Source organism: Ambystoma mexicanum, chromosome 12 (assembly GCF_040938575.1).
Source record: "Ambystoma mexicanum isolate Mex_15411 chromosome 12, UKY_AmexF1_1, whole genome shotgun sequence".
Classification (NCBI taxonomy): domain Eukaryota; kingdom Metazoa; phylum Chordata; class Amphibia; order Caudata; family Ambystomatidae; genus Ambystoma; species Ambystoma mexicanum.
The window spans coordinates 359,470,121-359,495,368 of record NC_090936.1 but is presented as its reverse complement, the minus strand read 5'-3'; the positions used below and the strand labels follow the sequence as shown (position 1 = coordinate 359,495,368).

Genomic DNA, 25,248 nt, shown 5'->3' with positions numbered 1-25,248 from the left:
GCCCCACAGTGCTGGGGGGTGGGGGTGGTGGGGAACATGAGTTGGACATGGGTGGGGGCCTGCTGGCAGGTGCCCCACAGTGCTGGGGGGTGGGGGGGAGACATGGGTGGGGGCCTGGTGGTGGGTGCCCCTGCACTGCTGGGGGGTGGGGGTGGTGGGAGACATGGGTGGGGGCCTGGTGGTGGGTGCCTCTGCACTGCTGGGGGGTGGGGGTGGTGGGAGACATGGGTGGGGGCCTGGTGGTGGGTGCCCCTGCACTGCTGGGGGGTGGGGGTGGTGGGAGACATGGGTGGGGGCCTGGTGGTGGGTGCCCCTGCACTGCTGGTGGGTGGGGGTGGTGGGAGACATGGGTGGGGGCCTGGTGGAGGCTGCCCCTGGTGGCTGGGGGGTGGGGGTGGTGGGAGACATGGGTGGGGGCCTGGTGGTGGGTGCCCCTGCACTGCTGGGGGGTGGGGGGGGGTGGGAGACATGGGTGGGGGCCTGGTGGAGGCTGCCCCTGGTGGCTGGGGGGTGGGGGTGATGGGAGACATGGGTGGGGGCCTGGTGGAGGCTGCCCCTGGTGGCTGGGGGTGGGGGGGTGGGAGACATGGGTGGGGGCCTGGTGGAGGCTGCCCCTGGTGGCTGGGGGATGGGGTGGTGGGAGACATGGGTGGGGGCCTGGTGGAGGCTGCCCCTGGTGGCTGGGGGATGGGGGTGGTGGGGAACATGAGTTGGACATGGGTGGGGGCCTGCTGGCAGGTGCCCCACAGTGCTGGGGGGTGGGGGTGGTGGGGAACATGAGTTGAACATGGGTGGGGGCCTGCTGGCAGGTGCCCCACAGTGCTGGGGGGTGGGGGTGCAGGGGTACATGAGTTGGACATGAGTGGGGGCCTGCTGGCAGGTGCCCCACAGTGCTGGGGGGTGGGGGTGGTGGGGAACATGAGTTGGACATGGGTGGGGGCCTGCTGGCAGGTGCCCCACAGTGCTGGGGGGTTGGGGGGGAGACATGGGTGGGGGCCTGCTGGTGGGTGCCCCTGCACTGCTGGGGGGTGGGGGTGTTGGGAGACATGGGTGGGGGCCTGGTGGAGGCTGCCCCTGGTGGCTGGGGGGTGGGGGTGGTGGGAGACATGGGTGGGGGCCTGGTGGTGGGTGCCCCTGCACTGCTGGGGGGTGGGGGGGTGGGAGACATGCGTGGGGGCCTGGTGGAGGCTGCCCCTGGTGGCTGGGGGGTGGGGGTGGTGGGAGAGATGGGTGGGGGCCTGGTGGAGGGTGCCCCTGCACTGCTGGGGGGTGGTGGGAGACATGGGTGGGGGCCTGTGGAGGCTGCCCCTGGGGGTGCAGGGGGACATGCGTTGGTGGGCAGTAGTGCAAGTTGACATGTGGGTTGGCTGGGGGGCATGGCCATGGTGGATGGGGTGCCTGCAGGACATGTGCAGGGTAGGCCCCTGTGGTGTGAGCCACCTGCAGGGGCCATGGAGGGTGTAGAGGGAACACCTGGGAGGGCCCACACGTGCAATTCACGTGTGGTGCTCCCCGCGCACCCCTGTAATACACGTACCCTGATGGAATCGCGTGTGGAACTTCCCGCGCACCCCTGGAATACACGTACCCTGCTGATTTCGCGTGTGTAACTTCCCCTGCACCCTGAAATACACGTACCCTGCTGATATCGCGTGTGGAACTTCACGCGCACCCCTGAAAAACATGTACCCTGCTGAAATCGCGTGTGTAACTTCCCCTGCACCCTGAAATACACGTACCCTGATGGAATCGCGTGTGGAACTTCACGCGCACCCCTGGAATACACGTACCCTGCTGATTTCCCGTGTGTAACTTCCCCTGCACCCTGAAATACACGTACCCTGATGGAATCGCGTGTGGAACTTCCCGCGCACCCCTGGAATACACGTACCCTGCTGATTTTGCATGTGAAACTTCCCCCGCACCCCGAAATACATGTACCCTGATGGAATCGCGTGTGGAACTTCCCGCGCACCCCTGAGATACGCGTACCCTGCTCGCACGGGCCCAATCGCGTGTGGAAATTCCCGCGCACCCCTGAAATACACGTACCCTGCTGGAATCGCGTGTGTAACTTCCCCTGCACCCTGAAATACACGTACCCTGCTGATATCGCGTGTGGAACTTCACGCGCACCCCTGAAATACACGTACCCTGCGGAAATCGCGTGTGGAACTTCCCCTGCACCCTGAAATACACGTACCCTGCTGATATCGCGTGTGGAACTTCACGTGCACCCCGAAATACACGTATCCTGATGGAATCGCGTGTGGAACTTCCCGCGCACCCCTGAGATACGCGTACCCTGCTCGCACGGGCCCAATCGCGTGTGGAAATTCCCTCGCACCCCTGAAATACACGTACCCTGCTGGAATCGCGTGTGTAACTTCCCCTGCACCCTGAAATACACGTACCCTGCTGATATCGTGTGTGGAACTTCACGCGCACCCCTGAAATACACGTACCCTGCGGAAATCGCATGTGTAACTTCCCCTGCACCCTGAAATACACGTACCCTGCTGATATCGCGTGTGGAACTTCACGCGCACCCCAAAATACACGTACCCTGATGGAATCGCGTGTGGAACTTCCCGCGCACCCCTGAGATACGCGTACCCTGCTCGCACGGGCCCAATTGCGTGTGGAAATTCCCGCGCACCCCTGAAATACACGTACCATGATGAAATCGCGTGTGGAACTTCCCGCGCACCCCTGAAATACGCGTACCCTGCTCGCACGGGGCCAATCGCGTGAGGTACTTCCCGCGCACCCCAGTGATACACGTAGCCCGCTTGCTGTGCTGGTACAGGGTTAGCGCAGCCCTTTGCGCTGGATTGGGTATATTGATGGCTTTTCCCTGCGCGAGAGGCGTTCTTGGGGGCGTAACTGGCGCTGCTGCAGGGTCGCTGCGCCACTGTGCGCCACGGCTGGTTTTGGTGGCTGGAATCCATGAATACGCTGTGCGCGGAAATGGATTTTAGCGCACGCGGCTGGCGCAGGGATTCTCACGCGCACACTGTGCGCCAGCCGCATGCGCCACTTGTGCGCTGAATTCTATGAATTACCCCCTAAATCTTTAACACACCTGAACCCTCCCAGTCAAATGTATTTCGCCAACTTCTGAAGCCTGAAAAGTAGATTCACGCAGGCTTGACATGTGGCCAACTTTGCACCAGACCTGCAGATCAACTGGCCTGCTGTTAAATTTCAGTTACCAGTTTAATGGTATCCACTACAGTGTGTAATTTGCTTTCTTTTTTTGAGAACATTCAGACATGTAATTGCTCATTTTACTATAGCCGGTAAAATAGCTCAGTAGGTTGAGCGTGTGCTGCTGCGATGTGCGTGTGTGATCTGCAGGTTCCATTTCCGAATCTGGCAAGGCCAACTCAGCCTTTCCTCATTCTGAGTTGATAAATGAGTACCAACACAGGTTGGTTGATATTGTATGTGTATTTGTTCTATATAAAGTGCTTACTCGTAAGTGCTATTATAATAACGCATCATTATCATTTGGCCTTGGACGTCTGCTTGCAATCACAGTACTTGTACAGTAATATGGGCCTATACACACTGATATTAACGATACATATGATGATCCATTCTTGTATGAAATGTATATCACATTACAGTGATAAACCATATTTGTTGTAGTATACTTAGGAGAAATGCTATGTGATGCCACTTTCTGTTTAGTCATGGGGTGAAAGGTTGTGTTCCATCATTCCTGTGATGTCACTTTGGGTCGTGGTCAAATGGTATCACTTCCTGTGATGTCATCAGATGTCAAGGGTCATGTGATGCCACTTCCGCTACCCCTGGCATTTTGGTGCAATGACGTCCCTGTGATGAAGGCACGAGTCAGGTTAATGATCCTGGCAGGATGACAGCAGCCAGCGCTTTAAGTGGGATACAAAATCGAGGGAGAGGCTCTGAAAAGGAGGTGTGGCTGAATTGTGCTAGGAGGAGCAGGTGACAGCCAACGACCACATGCCCCAAACAAGTAATACATCATGAGGCCCTGCAAACATGTACTTTGGGCCATCTAGCATGGTCGTAGGCAGTCTTGTTTGAATCCAGTCTGCATACATTATTATTATTATTTTTATTATTATACAGTAAATAAAGCTCCCTCTGGTTCCTTTTCCAAAGAAACTGCTGTCCGTAAATAAAAACTTTCCTGACTCCAGGATATAAATATTTCAGTCAGCAAGTAAATCACCCTCATTCTGTAAATAAATGGCCCAGGCCCAGTGTGCTTGATAGCCCTTAAGTGCCCATTTCGGGTTTCAGCTTCCCTACTGTCTGTATGTCTTGTGATACTCCGTAGCTCTTAACCCCCGGCCAGTAAGGGCTAATAGTATGTACATATTCCTTATGGATGCATCATTCTTCTCAAGCAGAACGCAGTGTCTCTTTAAATGTGTTTTTGCTGTCAATCTCACCCCTTACATCTTCAGCCCGTCTCAGGAGAGAATCTATGTGGAAGGAGAGGAGGATAAATAGCACCAATGCAAACTACTTGCTGCTTTGCATGCCACCAACGAGCATTTTGGGAACTCAAGAACGAACGCAAATGTTTATATATGACATACCTGAACATGATTCAAGCTTGCAACCCTTCTTTTCACATACATGAAATAAGCAGAAAGGCCAGTGTGCATTACGATAGGCCCTACCAGTAAAGTGACTGCAAACTACGATTCATATATACAAATTTGGAAGATTTATCAGTTGTGTGCTGGCTGTCCTGGTTTAGCAGGCAGACAGCATCACTGCACACACTTCTGTTATGCAGGCCCTACCACATTCACATAAGTGTTCTCGGCTAAAATCGGCTGACTGCTACTTTTTGGGGACTGAGGAGCCCTGGCAGCGACCCAGGCCAAGGAGAGCTTTTGGAGCCTGCCGGGTCTTTGTCCAGGCTAGCCCCAGCCCACTTAGAACACTTACAGCTTATAAATGTAGTGCAAAGCCAACATCGGGGAGCACTATGGTCAGACCACATGCAGCCAACTATTCCAAGATTTTGTCTTAGATGGCTTCGGTACTCTATGTCCGTTGTGGAAGCTGCCCACAACATTACAAAATGGCAGAAGTGCACTTCTGTTCTGGGGTTAGATGCTAAACCGCATGCTTTTGCGTAAAAGGGCAACTCTTTTGTATTGTATGTAACTATGTTCTAGGTAAAGCGCTTTGGCGAAAGCGCTATATCAATAACACATCATTATCATTTTGCTTTGCTTCTCTTCTTTCATGAGAGTACTTAAGTTCTTTATCCTCATCACTACTCTTTTGGTTCTTCCCTTTTTAGTTTTGGCTATTAGCACCACCTGTAAACCGAAACTATTGCATTTGAGTACACATAGAGAGAAATGGCATATGAGGATGGACACATATTTTGTAGGTGTTTTTTGTTACTTACCCACCCTTTGACTGCCCGTGGACATGCTAGTTCCTATGGCCATTCCCACCCGCTTCCTGTCCCTGCACCCAAAACGCATCCTCCTGGGATCTCGAGCTAGATTTATGAAGTCCCTCGATTTTGTGCTGTGCGTGAAGCATTGCTATGAAATGGCCAGGTACTCGCACCATTTTGCAGCTGCTACCATCAATGTCGATTTAATATCACTATGGCACATACCTGCCTAATCTCCGGGTTTAACCCAGAGACTCTAGGTTTTTACGCTCTTCTCCGGGGAAGAGCGTGGAGTCTCTGGGTTTTCCGGCTTTCCCTGCGTCTCAAATACATTTGTGTGCTTTGATCCCTTTCCTGCCATGCAATACTGCAAGTAACGCGGTGTCGTTCCGCGCTTCTTAACATCACGTCTAATGAGAGTAAACATTTCTTTGCTGCCCACCCCCTACCCGAAACACTCACGTTTGCCTTCAAAGCTAGTTAATTGTAACAAAGGGCACACATTAAGGCCTCATCTATGGCATACACGTGCTATGCCACTGTTTGGGGATTATAAAAAAAGCTATTGTGTCTTGTTTGAGATATTTCACTATCACGTTGATAATGCACCCATTTTACAATCACGTTTACATTTGAATATATGTATATTTATGATTGATCCTTTAAAATGTTTTGCACATTTGGTTCTTATTACAATCCTGTGAGTTTATTGAACACATATAGTACAAACTTAAATATATTGCAACGTGTGGGTGTGGTCTTGCGAACGTGTGGGCCGGGCATTCCGTTGACGTAGATCTCCAGGTTTTTCATTTTGGAATGTAGGTAGGTATGCTATGGCAGTGCTCAGCAAATGCCTTTCCCATGCACACACACAACTCCAAACTGTTGGCATTGCCAATGCTTGTTGTTTTTGCGCCATACTTCTTGTGCTTAACTGTGCTTGGCTTTTTTGTGATATTCCCCAGTCCTGGAAAGCTTGGTGACTTTCTACGCTGCTTTCCCCTGACCTATGCCCTCAGTGTTACTTCTTCTGTGGCTATCTCATGCACCTGATGCCACGCAGGTTTTTTAAGTGCCCAGAAAGGCTTGCCCCTGTTTGCACTTGAAACTGTGGAGCGCTGCCTGCTGGGGGCGGCCATTGTACCCTGGTAGGGAAGTAACATCATTGATTGACAAAATTCTCTGGACAAATCAATTGCTTATTGTTGTAAATGTAATATGCATTTTATTTCTCATATTAATCTGATTGGGGTGGCTGCCTTGCATTCTAGTTCTCTTTGCTTGCTCCTATGTTGTGTAAAGAATAAAAGGAAATAAATGTGTTTTCCTCATGCCATAAATCTGGAAAATGGGGTTAGTATTAAGATGGCACATTGGCAACCAGACTTTGTACAGTAACCTGTGCGAAAAAATATATGTTCTGCTCCCCAAAGGGCATAGTAAATAAAAGGCTGCCATCTTAGTATGGCTGGTGTAGAAAGACGATGCTGCTGAATTTTAGTTGCCATTACACATTTTAAACTGTGCAACACTTGTCATGTTAAGCCAGGTGATGCTAATCAAGAGAAAGATCAATAAAAAAGATTGCTGGGTAGTTGTAAAGCCCTTCATGCTAGACATTGAGTGTGCACTACTGAATCACAGACCAGCTGCGGAGTCTAGGTTAGTTCGAGGCAAGGCTTTATTTTACATATGTACAATCTGTACATTACTCCAGTTACTCTTGTTATAGTTACAGCACGCGTAGACATTGACAGGAACATGGGAAGGTATAAACATCACTAACAAAGGAGCAAACCCACCGGCCATCCATTCAACCCAGCTAAGGCCCCCAACTGAAACTCGGAGAACATTCACACACAGATCCACCCAACATTCTCCTGAGCTGCATTCATGCACCAACATTCTACAGCAGGCCAATGGCAAGACAAGACTACACTACAACAGTAGTGTCAATTTCTGCTAATGCTGCCATATGTTTTATATCTTGCAGAGCCGAGTGAGCGTGGTCTGTTGATCCGCACGAGGTGTTCGAGGATCAGATTCCATGACATCATGCCGAGGATGAAAAGGTAAAATGGCGCTGGTCCATAGTTCATTTCTCTTAATGCTGGAATCCCTTGTGGGGCCGATCAAGGTCTGTGATGGCCAGTTACAGTTACATCTTCGTGCTCCCATTATGAATAACGGCTGCTCAGTCAGTCCACGTAGGACACGGAGTGACAAAAGTAGAAAACAACGTCATGTTTTAGATAAAAAGGAACACGTTGCTGTAAAATTTTCCCATGACTTTTTATTTATTTTTAATGAAATTTCATGTATGTTTTTTGAAATTGCTTGATGTGTACAATATTATTTTAAAAACCATTTTTGGCAGACTGCCTTCAAATAGGTCTGGGTTTAGGGGAGCAGTTGTCTCAAGAGCGTGCTTTTACTCAATTTTGAGTTCGGTGTTCAGTGATTCCAATTGCTAAATGAAAAATGTACAATGTTATGAAAACTTTCGGAAAGAAAAACAATGGGTCTCATAATGATGTCGGTGGTTCGGTAATTCTGTTACCGCCACTTTAATGCCACATTACCACACAGGTGTACTAAGAGGTTTGGCAGTAATGTGGATTGTTTGCCACCAGCTAAATGCTGGTGGTAAATCATCCACCTTCGTCCATCTACCAAAATCGCCAGCTTTACCGCTCAGAATGACCACTCACGGTAAATGCGTTCAAAATCCCCATGGAGTCCTTTAGACCCCAAAACCGAGGACTAACATCAAAGTGCTGGCACTTTAAATCCCATGGTAATTTTACAGGATTGAGTGATGGTAACAACCAACTTGTAATGATGGCCAATGATTTTATATATATTTTCCGTTTTATTCCCCTGAAGAAGTCAAATTGGACGTTTTTACTTCAGAGACTGTACTACATTGCAAGCACCCGCACATCCATATCTGGCCCTCATGCGTGCTACATGACAAGTGCGTTGGATGATTAAAAACCTCCTTCTCATAAGAAATGGTAACCTGTTTGATCAGTGGCACTCAATGAGCAACTACACCCTTTACTGACTTCTTATTGTATTCAGATTTATCTGTGAGCCAACCCCCACCCTCACCTAACCGGGATGAGTTTATCTCCTGGTACTCTGCGTTCCCAAACTCTGCTCACCCCATAGCATCCTCTTCCCACCCTGTTCTCCTTCACCCTCCTGGCTCCCCGCCACTGAAACTCCCTATCCCAGCTATCAGGAAACTTTCTTGCTTCAAGAACGCCATAAAGAACAAACATTTCTCCATGGAAAGAGATTGAGAAATGTACAGTGGTATCACCCCCTAGAACTCCTACGATCCACGACCTTGTCTGCACCTTTGCATATAATTCTAACTAATGTAATTTTAGTACAAGTAGTTTTGCTCTTTGCCTTCCCACTTTCTAGTCCTGGCCCCTTCCCCTCCACCATCCAGTTTCAATATTGTCCCCTAAATCACATATTATATAAATCACCCAGCCATGGGACTGTTTCAACCTCCTATATGGGGTTGTCTACTTCAGTTCTTGCCAAAATACTACTTTCTTCATTAAATGAACAAAAAAATATAAATGCAGATAACATTTGGAAGATTAAAAGGTCCATACCAAGAGGGGAGATGTCATCCCTCATGGACCGAATGAAATATTCCCTTTTTCCTCTGCTGCAGTGAATCAGGACAGGAGTGAATTTGGAGAATCCAAAGGGTACAGTCATGCATATATCATGCTTGTGTTGTGGAAGTTAAACCCCCAATTGCCCCCCAACACCTCGCTGGTTCCCCAAGAGAAGATTAGAATGTGAGTGCCTGTTCTGGTGTATATTTTTCTTATTCTTATTTAAAATGGTCATTCATACATCATATGTAGTCTTAACAGAGTAGAGTCAGTGTGATGTCATGAAATTCTATTGAGAATGTTTTATTTCACTGTATGTTCTAGTGTGGTCAGTTGGAGCCTGCCCCTGAAGGGGGTGCCTGCTGTCTGCGTGTATTGACTTATTAAAGAATTGATAAACCTTTTATGTCTGGACATCAATCTCAACATTGGCGACGAAGATTGCTGAGACGACTCACCGTGGAATTCTGTTGTCCCTCGTGTGGTGGCGCTGCCCGGACCCCAGCTCTCCCTCCCTAGAAGACAGCAGGCAGGAGGCAGACGTAGGGAGGTGAGCACTTGTGCACCAGTCGCTGTTTGTTTTGGTCTAGCGCTGCCGCAAATATATATTTCTGGAAAGGGGCCCAGAGCCGCCGAAGAGCCTGCGCGAGCCATTCCCTGCGTGAGCCCCAGCGCAGACGCCGGCGCGAGGTTCCTCGCAGCGGTTGTTGCAGCGTGACTGCTGTGGGGAGAACTGCATGTGAGCCCCGGCGGGGAGCAGGGCATTGAGCAGGCCACGGCGCGAGCCGCAGCACGAGCCGCAGCGCAAGCTCCCGAGCGAGCTTCTACTTCCAGCGTGCACCTCGAGACATGCGCTGCAGAGGGCGTGTTGACCTCCAGGAACCCCGGTCCTCCCATTGTGACGTCAGCTGCCTAGCAACAGACCTTCCATGCCTGGGAGCAGAGGAAAGAACGCAGAACTTGATCTGCCAGGCTGACCAAGCCCCGGATCTCCCATTGTGACATAGATACTGCCTAGCAACCGTATCTTCCCACGCCTGGGAGCACTTGATCTCTTCATGCAGCAAGGACACGAGCCCATTATGACAAGACAGAGGTGGCACAACATGGGTCTCATGCTAATTGTGGCCTAGAACATTTAAAAAAAAAGAGAAAAAAAAAAAAATTTCAGTTGCCTATTATGCTCAGCAAATACCATTGCCAATCCGCATACGGGGAAGATATTTAACAGTCCTATTTTTGGTGCGTCCTTCTGCAGCCGCAATCAATGGCTACTTCCATTCCGCCTCATGTCCCCTTCCTGAGTGAACCGGGACGACCTCCAATTGCTTGGGATAGGTGGAGAGACATGTTTGAGAACTACCTGGTGGCCCTGGGCGGAGAGAGGTTCCCCTCTGCACGTAAGAGAGCCTTACTCCTTCACAACCTTGGCATAGAAGGACGCAGGATTTATGATGGACTTTCTAGGCATTGTGCTCCAGAGGCTGATAACATGGATGAATACATGTTTGCTCTTAACCAACTTCGTGATCACTTTGAACCAAAGAAGAATGTTAGTTTTGAGGGACACAAATTCTTCCAGAGGGTTCAAGAGAAGTCGGAATCTGTGGAATCATACATTGCTTGCCTCAGATACCTGAGTTATACTTGCGAGTTTGAACATTTAACCGATTCTCTAATCAGAGATCAGCTTGTTAGATGCACTAACAATGTGAGAGTCCAGGAGAAACTTCTTTCAAAAGATATGAAATTGGATGAGGCTGTGGAATTAGCCAGAGCATCAAGCAAACATCTGAGTATGTTAAAGAACTTAGGATTGATAAACCAAATCTTCCATCGGCCTCTGTATGTGTTGTTAATCAAAAGAAAAAAGTTGGTTATTCCACAGTCAAGAGAGGAAGTGGCAATACGAAGAATATGTGTTCTCGTTGCGGCAGTCCAAGACACAGCGTGAATTATCCTTCCTGCCCCGCCAAATATGCGGAATGTTTCAAGTGCAAGAATGAAGGGCATTTTGCTAACGTCTGCAAGAGTAATGCTATCAATAGTATAGAGTTCAAGCCAATGGAAAATGATGAAGATGGCATTGGAAAGGGGTACAACATTCATGAAGTATCCTGTACACAAGAATTCACACCAAGACACATTTTTGAAATTTCAGAGATGTCTGGGATGACCAAAGGTCCCGTGGACAAGTTTCAAGTTGATGGTATTGAGCTCGAAATGAAAGTAGATACTTGTTCCCCTTGGACCATTATATCTCAAGACACGTTGACAAATATTTTGGGGAAGAGCAATGCTGTTGTTCGCCCTACCAATGTCAGGGTGTGTGGATATGCAGATTCTGATATAAATATCCTGGGTGAATTTCTTGCTAAAATAACTTATAAGGAAAGAGACTGCCAGGCCATTCTCCTTGTGGCGGAAAAAGGGACCTCTCTGTTAGGCTGGGAGGAGCAGAGGAAGTTGGGTTTAAGGGTACAGGCTAGTGCACCATATCCTGTCACCATTGCTGAGGTGGGAGATTCCTGGACCAAGGAATTTCCACAAGTGTTTTCTGAGAGTCTAGGAAGGTTGAAAGAGTTTGAGCATCACATTAGGCTTAGGAACAATGCCCAGCCAGTAGTACACAAGGTACGTCAAGTACCACTGAAAATGAGGGCACAACTTAAGGAGGAGCTTAATAGTTTGGTTTGACAAAGGGGTGATTGAACCAGTTATAGCTACTGAATGGTTGTCTCCAATTGTTCTGGTTACCAAGGCTAATGGTAAGATAAGATTGTGTGTCGACCTACGCAGTATCAATAAGAACATAGTGGTGGAGAGGCACCCGTTACCAAATATTTCAGAAGTTTTGTCCACACTAGGAGAACCTAAGTTATTTTCCATCATTTATCTCTCTGCTGCCTATCATCAGGTTCTGCTGTCTAAAAAGTGCCAACATTTGACTGCATTCATCACTCCTGAGGGTGTTTTCAAGTATAACCGAATGCCCTTTGGTTTGGCCTCTGCGGCATCGGTATTTCAGAGAGTAATGGAGACAGTACTCAAAGGCCTTGAAAAAGTAACGGTGTTCCAAGATGACATTCTCATTTTTGCCAAGGATGGTCCTGAACATGATAGGATACTTAGATCAGTGTTGGTCAGACTCAGGGATGCGGGTTTGACGGTACAAAGGGAGAAATGCAAAATTGCTGTCATGGAAGTGGATTACTTGGGGCATAAGATCTCCTGCAATGGTATTTCTCCCAGAAAGTCGTTAGTAGATAGCATTGTGGGTGCTCCCCAACCCCTGGATAAGGAACAGTTACGCTCGTTCATGGGGTTGGCGAGTACTATCACAAGTTTGTTGATGGTTTCTCTACCATGTCGTCTCCTTTGAGAGATCTATTGAAAAAGGGCACCAAATATGTGTGGTCAGAAGAATGTCAAACTGCCTTTAGTAAGATTAAAGATAGTATTGTGCAAGCACCTTCATTAGGAGGGTTTGTTTCTGGTAGGCGAACTGTGCTGGCTGTGGACGCAAGCACGTTAGGTCTTGGTGCTGCTCTTTTTCAGTATGATGGTAACATTGAACATATTATAGCTTTTGCCTCCCGACCACTGAGGGGAGCAGAAAGCAATTATTCCGTGGTGGAGAGGGAGGCCCTAGCTGTATCATGGGCTGTGTCTCATTTCAAATTTTTTCTATGGGGCCAGTCGTTTGTTGTGAAAACAGATCATAAACCGCTGGTCCAGTTATTGGGCAGTGCAGAGTGGGCTAAAGGTTCACCTAGAATATCTCGGTGGATGATTGACTTGCTGGCATATGATTTTAGAATGGTGTACATACCTGGGGGAGAAAATGTGGTTTCTGATTGTCTTTCTAGACTGCCTGCACAGAATGAGAGCTTCAAGGATCTGAGTGCGGAGTGTACTGTGGGCATTTGCAAACTTGTACATAATGCTATAAGCAAAGAGGAATGGGAATCTGCTGATGCTAAGGATGAGGCCCTGGGGCAAGTCAAGTTGTGGACCAAAACAGGTTGGCCCAGGAAAGACCTCATTGAGAAGAAATGTGATTCTTTTTATTGCATTAAAGAGGAGTTGAGCATATCAGAGGATGGATCTCAACTCAGAAAAGGTACGAAGATTGTACCTCCCTGTGATATCAGGCCGAAATTAGTGGAATTAGCTCACCAAGGCCATCTAGGTATGGGGGGTACCAAAAGGCATGTCAGACAATCCTTTTGGTGGCCAGGAATTGATGGTCAGGTAGAGAGGTGTGTGAGGAGTTGTAAAGAATGTGAGAGAAGTGACAAAAGCAAGATGGTTAAGGAAGCCTCCTTAAGACCTGTCAGTGTTCCGGGAGAGCCATGGAGGAAATTAGCAGTGGATTTAATAGGGCCCATACAGGAACTGGGAGAGGATTTTAAATACTTTATTGTCCTGGTGGATTATCACTCTAAATGGGTTGAGTGGAAACCCATTAGAGAAGCAACCACTTCACAATTGATTACGTTTTTTGAGGAAGTGTTTTACAGGGAGGGATTCCCCTCAGAGCTTGTTTCGGATAATGGAATATAATTCTGTTCGGACAGAATGGTGGAGTTTCTTAATAGGTTTGGTATCAAACACTACAGGACAGCACTTTACCAGCCCAGAGCGAATGGTCTTGTTGAGAGAGCCAACAGATTCCTAAAGGGAGGATTACAATTAGCCATGGCTTCTAGTCTAAGGTGGCCGACAGTGCTCAGGGAGATGGTATGGAACTATTGCGTGACTCCACACTCTGTCACCGGCATTTCACCCTTCATATCTCTCAAGGGTAGACAACCCGGTACAAGGTTATGTCCGGACTGGTTGGACTTAGCGAGGAGTGTACATGTAAACAGGGAAAGTATAATGGATCTCATCAGAGAGGCCCAAGATGAGTGCAAGGGGAGGTTTGATACAAAAAGGGGTGTCAAGGTGATACCATGGTTAGTGGGGGACTGGGTTTATGTTAAGAATCCCAGGGTTTCTCCCAAGTGTATTGAGAGTAAATTCATTGGACCTAAGAAAATTGCTGGGATCAGGGGGAATGTTGTCATCATGGAGGGCGGAGAATGTTGGTCAATGGCCAAACTGGTTAAGTGCAATAAGCTTGACAATGATGTTGGTGAGGGAGCGAGAGAAGAGCAGGTTTCGGTTGAGCATGGAAAGGATGAACATAGGTTTGAACCGATTGAACCGAACAGCGTTCAGTCACAACAGCAGTTTGAATGCAAACAGAGTCAGAAACAAACCTGTCAGGTTGAATGATTATTACCTGGGTTAAATTTGCCACAAATTAAAGGGAAGAGATGTGTTCTGGTGTATATTTTTCTTATTCTTATTTAAAATGGTCATTCATACATCATATGTAGTCTTAACAGAGTAGAGTCATTGTGATGTCATGAAATTCTATTGAGAATGTTTTGTTTCACTGTATGTTCTAGTGTGGTCAGTTGGAGCCTGCCCCTGAAGGGGGTGCCTGCTGTCTGCGTGTATTGAATTATTAAAGAATTGATAAACCTTTTATGTCTGGACATCAATCTCAACAGTGCCCTGGAAATGAATATGTATAAGAACAGCAGCTGATTCCCAGGACAGGTAAAATCATCAACCATCCAAATCCACATGTGCATGTAAAAAGTTCCCCTTATTCCATCCAATCTAGGCGTTCAAAGACATATGCTTCCATATAAACAATCCATGTGTCCCAACCAATGAGAACACATGGATCTTATACGTGGTGCAAATAAATCTGAGGGAGATGCTATGGAGACTCCATCTAATCTGCCTGACTCCTCGATCTACACTGATCGAGGACACCCTACACATGGAGGCCAACCTAGGATTCGATCAATGTCACCACATACACGATCTTGAGACAATTTAAGGCGGGTGGTTATAAACCAGTCATTCTCTGTTATTACTGGAAAATAACTCCTTACCCCTCAGAACACTGCATGCCTTATAGACGAAATGTCCAAGGATCTGTGGCCACCAAGCCATAACAGATCAGCTATGAGCCATAACTGGATAGAGGAGAGATTCATACCGGTGCCAAACTCCAGCCAAGAGTCAACTTGATTTTTTTGTGATCATTAAGAGGGGGTACACTGCCCAATTAGTGCATCTGCTAGTACATACCTCGCCCTTGTGAATGCCACAGTTACTTTGGTCCTTAATTGTTGGCCTCTGGCCATTCAAAATCCTTTCACTAATTCAATACAGCTAGAAAGTACTCCTCATTAAGTATCACTCTTTATTAGGTGTAAGAAGGCAGATAAACTGCAAATCTTACAGAGGTTCAGAAGTGCAAGGCCTTGCATAACCTATAGCTCTTTCAATAGAGTTCAGTCCGCAAAGGTGAAGGCACCACTAAGGCCTTTAATATCATTGCACATAGTGGACATGACATTAATTACACATGAGATCATATTTTGATTTTGGCAAATGGCTGTCTCTTTCTTGATACTTAATGAAGGACACGCTATTTGTGTGGATACTGGTATGTGGCAAATGTTATGCTATTGAATATTGATACTGTGCCCATCACCACTGTGGTAGTCTTACAGTGCCTGCACCTCGAACCTTGAACAACAGGTGGCATATTGTGACCTCACCAGCGTGTTGCCAGTCATTAGTCTGGATAGCAAAGGGAAAGGCTGGTGGTGGGCTGGAGATATGAAAGATTGGTTACCTAGCAGACAGACCAATACGAAGGGCAAAGATCTGTGAGATGAGGGGGAGGTAATATGGTTGTGGCTTAACCATGATTAATTATCAGTAAGCATGAGACACAATTTCAGGAAAGCAGAGCACATTTTAACACAAAAGCTTTACTGTGATGGCAAAGTCTAGACCAGGCGATGCCTGGTATTGGATGCGTTTGCGTGATGGACTTGAGTTGTGCTCAAGCGGGCACTTGCAGTCTGGATACTTTAACCAGAATACTTTGTAAGAAACACTCCCTTTGTCCAGGGAGAAAACTAGTTTTGCCAAGTCAGCTGACAGATGTGTCAGCCCCAGGAGTTGGAAGTTTACAGATGAATGCATTAAGAAAACATGAGGTAAGCAGAAAGGTCGAGGAAGAGGAGAACTATCAACAGTATTACGTTTTTGAGCTGTGAACTAAGTATAATTCATCATAGCTTTTAAGGTAGCGGGTCTATATAGACAAGGACTGCCATTTCCCCATGTGCATTAGTCTTTCTTTTAAACCTGGGCAGTCCAGTCTATGCTCTGTGACCTTCCTGCCTTAAGCCGACGGTCAGATTGCTGTAGGACATGAAAAGGCCACTTTGAGATATTGCTGCTTTCTAACATGCACAACTTTTAAACGCCCAGAGCAGGAACTGCACATGATTGTTATTCTTGTTGGATGTTTGTTTATTATTTGTAATGCACAAACATACCCTAGGGTAACAGTGCGCAGCAGATACAAGAAAATGCGAAGCTTAGTTACACATCATTAAATTTACATACAGGTGCAAAGGGTATATATAGAGGAATCCTAATACAATATATTTACAATAGCAAAGTATAGTAATACAGCATATTTACAATAGCAAAATATACAGTATAGATGAGCAGTCACTTCGATCAGCACTACATTAATGAGCATTCACTTTCAGCCACAGGATAGTGTTGGTCCTGAATTTTTGGTAGGGAAGGTTAGTTCTTAATGTGTGGGGTAGGTAGTTCCACAGTTTAGCTGCTTTCACCGGGAAGCTGTTACCACCAATAGTAGAGCGATTGAAATTGGGGTAAGAAAGGCAATCTTTGTAGGCTGTTCTGGTGGGCCTTGGGGACTGTTGTCTATGGAATTTGTTGACCAGGTAAGAAGGCGCAGCATTATTAAGGGATTTGTGGGTAAGTGACAGGGTTTTTAGGTGGATTTTATCCAAAGTTGGCAGCCAGTTGTTCTGACGGCTACTCTCAGTGATGTGGTCTCTTCTGGAGATGCCCAATGCCGCCCTAAGGGCATTATTTTGTAGAGTTTGGAGTTTGCTAATGGTAGCTTTGTTTGACCCGAGATAGAGGGCGTTGCAGTAGTCCAGACAAGACAGGATAAAGGCCCTGGCCAAGGTAGTGCAGCTAGTATCAGATAGGAAGGGTTTGGCTGTACGGATACGTTTGCACGTATAGGCCGTGGAAGATGCCAGAGTATTAACCTGTTTTGCAAATGAGAGTTTCGGGTCGAGGTAAAAGCCTAGCGTTTTTACATCGTGGCCTACTTTAATGCTGATGCCATCAATTAAGAATGAAGAGTAGACGGGTCCTAGATTTTTTAGGCTGGAGGTAGCGCCTAGGATGATAAGTTCAGTTTTATCATCATTCAGGCATAGTCCGTGCGTGGCCATCCATGCCTGCAGGATGATGTACACTCTATTCACCAAGGCTAAATCCTTTTCATGATCCCCAGAAAGCGGGAGGAGGATCTGGGTGTCGTTTGCTTAGTTAGTGTAGGCGACACCGAGAAGATCCAGATCATCAAAAAGGGGCTTGGTAAAAATGTTGTACAGCGTAGGCGAGACACAAGAGCCCTGGGGGACGCCACAGGTGATTGGTATGGGATCAGCGGCTGCAGTAGGCGAGAAGACCCTCATGGTTCTGCTATTTAGAAAGGATCTAATCCAAGTAATTGCCTTATCAGAGAAGTGAGCAGCCGAGTTGAGATGGTTACATAGGATAGTATGATCAACTAAGTCGAAGGTGGCCGAGAGGTCTAGGAGGATGGGGACTAAAATCCAGGAAGCATGAGTGCGAGTAGTGTGTATAGACGAAGATTAACAAAAACCAACCATCGCCAAAGGCCCCCTTTCTGACCGAGTGGCAAGCCGGTTAGTTAGCCCAGCGAGTAAAGTGCTCACTTTGACATCCGTGCAGAACCTGCTGGCGCAGGTTAGAATTCCGACAGGGCCAAACTCAGCCTTTCATCCTTCCGAGGTCGATAAATGAGCACCACACACTGTGGGAAATAAGCCGTGCTCAGATACCTGAGGGTTCGTAGCGCTATATAAATGCCCAAACAAACAAACAAACAAACAAACAAGCGTGCACACAGCAGAAAAGATGGTCTTTGCAAGATGTGCAACGTTTAAGCAATGTCTGTGATGCGTAGAGAGCAGCACTCCCTTGTGTAAGTGTTTTAGCAAGATACACAAGTTATGTGTAATATCTTGGTACCTGAAGAATACCCGGACCAGCAGGTAAGATGTAATGTAGGTTTATTGTAAAATAGTTTCCAGAAACAACATTGGCATGTCCCCTCAAGCCAGCGTATCTCTAACTGTCAAGCATAGAACCCAGCTTCAGAGAATAACACCCCAACACTCCACTCATGCTGACATCATCACATTCCATGTTACAGTGATGTCACCACCTCACCTCAGATGCACATTATAACACTTCTCCCTCCTTTCTTTTCTTGAACAAGGAGTCATTCCACAAAAACCACCACCAGACAAACCCCTACATGCACGTGTGGCCAGCACGTAATGCACCACTGGCGACAAGAAACTGCCACCCGGAAAACACCTATAACCCTGAACACTCCAAGGACACTCCAGATCTATGAAACTAGGGAAAGTGTTCAACCATAAAACCATGGGCCACAACAATACCTACATGGCACCTCAACAAATACTATCTAACTGTGCCATAACTGATTGGACAACCTAACAACCCGTGTCAACCAAGACACCCAACTCCAACTCCAATTCCACTCCTCCCTCTATAAACAAAACAGTGAGGAACCCAAAGCAATCTAATAAGGGCCAACTCCTCCCCTAAACAGAACTGGAAAATACCCTTGAGAAACGAAAACAATAAACTAAGCACTTCCACCTGTTCCAAGCTGCCTCTTGGAACCTAGGTCCTGCCACGACCCAGCATCCACACAGAATAAACTACCTAACACGCCTAACCCTCCATGCTCAAACATCCTCCCGCCCTAGTCTTCCCCCTAGGACACCAGGGCTGCCACCCCCGGGCACGAACCCAGCTCAACAGGAGCAAGAACAAGCACAACAACCGTAGAACAGTTCACCACAACACCCCTACAGGGCACCACAATACCACAAGAACACCTTGGAATTCAATCCAAAAAGGATTGCGGAAACATAACCACCCTGAACCAACACCATACAACTGTATCACAACCTAGGACCCCAAGTCCACCCAACTGCTCAACCGCAGCACGCCCACTAACACCATGGACCCCAAGTCCAGCCTACCGCTCCACAGCACCACACTCATTAAACCATGGACCCCTGGTCCAGCCAACTGCACCAACGCAGCACAACTCACTGACACACCATGGACCCCAGGTCCAGCCAACTGCACCACCGCAGTACACTCCTAACACACCATGGACCCCTTGTCCAGCCAAACTGCACCAACACAGCACACTCACACACTCACCATGGACCCCAGGTCCAGCCAACTGCATGACCGCAGGACACCACACCACCACTGAAGACACCCAGTCCCCACCATCTGTACCAACGCAGGGCGCCACAAACAATTTAAAGGAATGGTCACCTCACGCACCATATGAACACCCGCTAAACACACGAAACATTAGCATACGTGCAGTGACACAAATGATAAAAACGCACCAATTGCAGTCAAAAATTACTGAAGATAACTGTCAGTGCAGCAGAATACGTTACATCGGAAATGCTTTTTGGCACAGAATAAATTTGTCATTTATAAGGCATATCAATCCGCAAATACCCCCACCCACGAGTCCATCCAAAACCCACAAGTGAGAAACCAGACCTGCAAGAAAGCATTGTTAAGCATTTAACACTTTCCTTTGAACTACTATGTTGAGTCATAAACTATAGGTCTTTCCTTGGATATCCGCACCCCCGAGTCCAAAGTCCCCAAAAAGTTCAGTCCCACCTGAAAGAAATGAATTAATCACAAGAAAACACAATGCAATTTCGGGCGCATTAATGCAAAAAAAAAAATGCTCATCAACATATCAATAGCACATAAATTTCAATTTATGAACTCAACACAAACCTCACATCCAACACACTCATACACAACATTCAGCGCGCGCATCCACTCACACGGGCCCATGTCCCACTACCCACACACCAACACAATTGAGGCCGTAACCTAAAACACACTCCATAGACACCGGCCTCGCACACAAGTTTGCTCACTGACAATCCGGAAAAAGGCCAACAGTCCGCTTCATGAACAGCTGTCCATTGGAACTCCAACTCGACTCCTCCATGACACTGATGAAGTCTTGCCGGCCAGCAAGTATGTCTAAATAACAACCACCAGCCAAACCAGAATAATCAGCGGTCCTCGCAGCGTTCTTCCTCTTCACCCGCTCCGAGACACTGCCATTAGACGCCTTTACTGATCGATCAATTATGCCCGTCTCACAATCACTGACTGGGCTGCCACCAGAGCCCCCGGAGCAGTCACACGTATCGCTCTCCAGGCCCCGCACTCTGTCATGCATGTCCCATTCAAACGTTGCATACGCAGGATGTTTGAAACTTCTTCCGTGCACCAGCTCACTACGCTGGTGCGCGCAACCTATTCCGCGTTCCAGCTGCCCACGCTGGAACGCTAGGCGATGACTAATCAACGTCATCATTTCGTCGCCGGCAACGCTAGAGACGGATCTCCATACGCTCTCCTTCACGGCCAATTCAACTACGTCTTCTGCGCAGAGAACTGTCACTACGAGCACTCCCAGCACTCCGGGCGCCCCCAGCACCCACTGCCAGCTGTCAAGGGTATGTTTGCGGCAACTTGTACTACTGTTAATGATACGACGAGGGTCGGAACAAAACACGTGGCCTTGCTCCACACAGGGTGACCAGAACACGCCTCCTCCGCCTCCCGCTAGATGCTCCATCAGGATCCAAATGCCGCCCGGACTGTCCGGACCGGTTGGTGGGCGCAGCACCCACCGCACAGGTGGAGCACCCTAAGTGCCACCCGGCAAACTGGACCCTCATAGAAGATGCAATTTGATCACTGCACACCGACCTGTGTGCCGCTCAACCCCAGGCACCGGACGGGCATCCGCCAGCCACAAGCGCCACCCGGCCAACTTGTTCCTTACGGCAGACGCTCCGCAAACCACCACACACCGACCTGTGTGCCGCTTGGTTTTCCAAGGCGCCAGCTGGCTCTGGGGATCAGATGACTCTAGGGATGAAGTGCTGGACCCAGCACTACACACTGAGATAGTGCGCCAACTAAGCTCCACCATTCAGCACCGACCGGCCTGCTGAAGAGTCAATTCCAGCCCAACTAAAACTATCTGGGCCCCATCAGCTGACTGCTTGCCACAGCGACATGAACTCACAGGAGGGCAATGTTTCCTGGTTTTGGGCTGTCCCCTCCTCAACATGATCCCATCCTCATCGCCAGTGTAATATCTTGGTACCTGAAGAACACCCGGACCAGCAGGCAAAATATAATGTAGGTTTATTGTAAGATAGTTTCCAGGAACAGCATTGCCATGTCCCCTCAAGCCAGCATATCTCTAACTGTCAAGCATAGAACCCAGCTTCAGAGAATAACACCCCAACACTCCACTCATGCTGACATCATCAAATTCCATGTTACAGTGATGTCACCATCTCACCTTAGACATGAACTCACTGGAGGGCAATGTTTCCTGGTTCTGGGCTGTCCCCTCCTCAACAGGAACACTTACACAAGAGAGCAGCACTCCCTTGTGTAAGTGCTTTAGCAAGATGCACAAGTTATGTTATGTTATTAGGATGTGTACCGTGCCCTGCTGACATTTGCATGGTCTCTAGGTGCTCTGGCAGATATAACAAAGGATAGGTGGGTGTGATTAGTGGGGAGAAGAGGAACGACGTAGCTATTAGGTGGTGCTGTGCTGACAAAAGACTGACAAAGTATTGTTTGTCTTATTCTGCTTTTGAACTGTGCCAAATCACAACTGTAGTAGTTTCAAAGCACCAAATCCTTGTCCGAGGCATTCTGTGCGCCTACCGAGGTCACCAGACCTTCGTCTCCTGGGAAGAGAAACATAAGCTAGGGGAGCCCTAAGGGAATTTGCAGACACAAGGAGGGAGTTGGTATGAATGCATCTTCACTTATTAAATATGGAATATCCTCTAGAGAGAAGCGACACAGAGGGCTAGATGTTGAGCCAATATGAGCACTGGAATACCAAGGCAGTTTTGGAGCAGTGTAAGATGGAGATTGAGTAGTGTTTGGTGCACGAGGGGTTGAGAGCATGCTCAGACAATCCTGGTAGATATGTTGGCCTAAAATACCTACTGTTTATGGTACCGCAGGTACATTGCAGAATTATAATTGTGGGTCTGCCAAGCTAACTCTGACCTAATTCAAGAGTAGGACGTGTGAGAGGTGAATGATGTTGGTTGCAAGCGGCAAGTGAGTGTGATGGACAGAGTTGATAAAGTAACTAGTATGTATGGCCCATGATGGAAAGTGGCCGATGTTTGTGTTCTGTGTAAAGCTTAACACCACAATGAGGCCGTCTCACACCACTGAGAAGCGGGGAATGAATATTTCTGGCTCCTAACCATCAAAATCAATACCAGTGTGCCCCAAGAGCAACACCAAAGGGTCCTTCAGCATCTAACAGTCACTCGGGAATGACTTCCTGAGCAGTCGTTGTGCCATGGCAGTAAACATTTCAGGATTCCTGGATTCTGTGGCCGTTTTAAGGTTTGCTGGACTCCTCTGGGAATACTGTACATATAAATCACTCCTTTAAAAACCCAATGGACTGAGCTCCAGTGGCCTCATTAGGTAGGTGTCATTGCAGAGTCGTGCAACAACCTTCAGGAACAGAATGGAGAGAATTGCCTAGACAACACAAATGAATTTGATCCAAAAATAGAACCAGGTGCAAGAGAACAGGTAATCTGGGGAGTTTATATGCTTGGAAATTCTTTAAAATCAATAGGCGAGTTTGCTTCCACACATGTCGCCAGACAAATAGGTTTACTGCAAAGCTGACACCTGGACCTACAACCTTTGCCAGCACCAGGATACATGTGGGTTTGGGCAGTGGGTGCAAAATCCGTTGAAAACCCTTTCGTTAATTAGTTTAGTTTATTCAGAAATAATACCTTGCTGTAAAACATTAAAACAAAGTAAAACTACAAGCAAAGTCAATCATGATCAAGAAATAGACAGCATCACATCTTCGAAAGCACATACACTCTTGAAAAGAGAGAATATAGGTCATCAAAAAAGCACTCTGTCACTCAAAGGTGTTGTACACTCTTAAGTTACCAATTCCACACCTACAGTGTAATGAATAGTGATGGGAATCTTCACAAATTAGATTCTTCAAATCAAACCTCTCTATAATAAAATTAGAATACTGGTTTAAAACAATTCTGTCACAGATACAATCCACAGTTAAAATAATTTGCGGCTGCCATCACTGCCCCCAATGAGCAGGGGAGCAAAGTCTGTTGAAATTTTGTTAGGGGGGGGAACAATGTTCCCAGATGTACGTTTAGGATTGCGGTATTGGAACAGTTCAGCAGCGTTATTTTGCAGAATTAATATGTAGTCATTTTTGCAAAGTAAATTAGCTGTCTACAGGGACAAAAGATGGATTGTGGGCATTGTCAGTCGGACAAAACACTACATCTGACCTCTAAAAAGTACAGTTTCTGCCCAGGGATATTTCACCCATTAAATTCTTGTCATTGTCTCACTCAAAGGAAGCATGTGTAACGGATTTAGCCGTTGAAAGAAATAGGTTCAGGGGATATCCCTGGACTCAGGAACAATCATGACCTATTACTTAAAGGATAGATGGCTCTACAGATTTCTAGAGGGATCGAAAATATGTCCTCTGCAGGAAGGGTGGATTCTGGGAATTTTACCAGTCAAAAACAACCTTTCCCCTATGGAAAGTAGGAGTTGTGGGGATACACCCATGGACCAAGAGCCTGTAAACTTAGGGAGGATGGTTTTGTGGGATTCCCTATAGACAAAGAACCTTCTCCCCGTCGAAGCAATGAGCTTTGGGGATCAGGACAAAGACAGTGAACCTGTCATTACAATGTGAAACTGTGCCAGTAAGAGCTATACAAACACAAGTTGATTCTGGGTAGTGGCCCCACAATAATCAGGTAGTTTTGTGTGGGATGGATGGGATTTAGAACTTCAGCAGAAACAATGACATTGGCAACCTACAAGAAGCATTGCTTCTGCATTTTAGATAGATAACCTATGAGGAACAAACTGATAGAGTGGCGGAAACTGTAATGACTCAAGCTGTCCTACCACAACAATCTATTGAACCAACCTTAGTAATACACACGTCAAATGCCTCTGCAAAGTACCCCTAGTATAAACGTGGGTAGCATACGCCAATCTCGAGATTTCTCTGACAAATATGCCCAGAAAGAACATAACAAGAATAGATCAATGTGACTAACACATGAAATACAGAACTTGGTGTGTTCCTAAGGGCTTGTCCCACAGTATGCTTGTATCAACACCTTTACTCAAAATATTCACCTCATCACTTTATACAAAATATATCATTCTGTTCATTCTTCTTCAAAAAACTTAATCTCAAATGGATTACATTTGTGTGAAAACATCAAACAACAAAACATGCTATTGTTTGGCTTACAATTCTCAACACTTCCATTACCAATAGGTATGTACATTTAATCACCTCCATCTTTAAGCATCATCACAAAGTATAATATGGAAATGTCTCTATTCCCTCATATTCGGGGGCTTTTCTTTTCCCCTTTTCTTTCCTATATCAAAGCTCTATGCCTCTTACTACCTTTAATATGAGATTTCTAGCCTGAAATGCCCAATCCTCTCTTTTGAGGATACATTGTCTGTGAGAATCCTTAACTTAACATTACATATGTATATGCAATGGACCATGGCACCTTTCAGTTCTTGTATATCATCTGCAGAATCTTCTACAGGAGCTCTCAAATGTTAGATAACAAAGGGGATCTTCTATTTTCAATGGAGTACTTGGTGTTCATACATTTGTCGTCAAATCTGGAACAAGCCCAAAAGACCAACCATCAATTTATTGCCAGTATGCCCTGGTATCTTATTTCCTGGGTACCTGAGCTGGGGTGTTTCCCCTAGTTTACTCAAATAGGTGTTTTGCCTTATTGGTAGATGTGC

The 25,248-nt window shown here is 47.0% G+C and overlaps 1 protein-coding gene across 2 annotated transcripts in view; it reads left to right on the top strand.

Moving 5' to 3' along the window:
• The window catches only part of RASSF8 (Ras association domain family member 8), an 808,051-nt gene that overhangs the window by 279,179 nt on the left and 503,624 nt on the right, over positions 1 to 25,248 (top strand). For both annotated transcript variants that reach the window (XM_069628475.1, XM_069628476.1), the window contains exon 2: positions 7,416 to 7,494. The gene's annotated coding sequence lies outside the window, so the exon portion shown is untranslated. The remainder of the gene's footprint in view (positions 1 to 7,415; positions 7,495 to 25,248) is intronic.